General features: G+C 48.7%; 1 protein-coding gene across 1 annotated transcript in view; it reads left to right on the forward strand.

Annotated features, from left to right (window-relative positions):
* The window catches only part of LOC119588168, a 71,572-nt gene that overhangs the window by 18,451 nt on the left and 51,772 nt on the right, over positions 1 to 1,349 (forward strand). The window lies entirely within an intron of this gene.

Genomic DNA, 1,349 nt, shown 5'->3' on the forward strand with positions numbered 1-1,349 from the left:
GCGAGCGCTCATTATATTATGTCGGCGAAGTCCATTGTGTCGGTACTTGTGTGGAAGGGGAAGAAAATGTTCTTAGTGTTGAATGGTGACACTACTAGCCTTCTCAGCACTGGTACGGTGGCGAGTAGAGGAGATCACAGTTTGGCGTACCATTTTCTTGTAGCATGGGAGGGAAGCTGTAGTTGCACAGGCAGCAGGTGGATCCAGCTGCAGGCATTCCTTGCGAGACGATCAGCGGTGTCATTCGCGAGAAGTCCTATGAGGGAGGGGATCCACAGAAAGTGCACCACCTTCGTATTCACGAGAGCTGTCGCCAGCTGACGGAGGATTTGTGTGACAACATGTTGGTGAGCAGGACTGGGAGATGAGAGAGCGCGGAGATAGTATCAACCCGTTGTCTCTGACTCGTGACAGTAAAGTTACAGCATCAAGAATTCCATTTAACTCACTATACGTTGAACTTGTTAAGTTGGGGAGTCGACGGCCTGCCCAACCCCCTTGTCGTGGTTCCATGCTAGGGGAAAACACAGTGTATCCAGCATTTCCCTTCAAGGATCCGTCTGTGTGGAGACGGTAGGCTGCACTGAGAGATGACAGTTCTGTGATAGTTTCCAAGGCTCTATGTTTTTGGAGCTGAGGAAGGTCACTCTTGGAGACTGCGGTGTAGGAGACATCTGGTATGGGGGCAGCTGCCGGGGTGGGAGACCAGGGTCCACATCCTTCACCATAATGTTGATGTAAAGAGCCCGAATGCTTAAGCAGACGTTCCTGACAAGTGTATAGCCACCAGGGCGAAGGAGATGGACGAGGTGCATCTCATTTAGAAGTCTGATGATGTGAGGTATCAAGGGAGGGGACAGATGTGTGTTAATGCAAACATTGTGATGCTGAAGTAACGTAAACTTACAACAATCCTCGTGGAGATAGGAATACCTGTGATGAATCTCATTGCCTGGTTTTGAATGTTTTCAATTGGTTGTAAAACTGTTCTGGAGAGTTGAGAGTGCAGGGGAAAGATAATCGAAAACTGATCGAATGAATGCAATATATATAGTTCTGGCGATAAGAATTGACACTCCAGCAACATAATTGGTTGGCTACTTAAGAGGAGTCAGACGGCGTTGCAGTCTGGCCAGCAGGTCTTGGACGATGAAATGCACAAGGTGTCTTGCTGGAATTGAAGGTGGAAGCCGTGCAGGTGCCTCCAGGTAAAGGTACTGTGTGCACAATGCTGATATGTTGTTCCCTATTATGAATTATGGAAGTGTTCCTGCAGGGCGGAACGGGAGGACTCTGCTCTTTTCTGGAGATATAATGAGTCCACACGAGGGAATGGAAGGCAATCGCGC

The sequence above is a fragment of the Penaeus monodon genome, chromosome 23 (genome assembly GCF_015228065.2).
Source record: "Penaeus monodon isolate SGIC_2016 chromosome 23, NSTDA_Pmon_1, whole genome shotgun sequence".
Classification (NCBI taxonomy): domain Eukaryota; kingdom Metazoa; phylum Arthropoda; class Malacostraca; order Decapoda; family Penaeidae; genus Penaeus; species Penaeus monodon.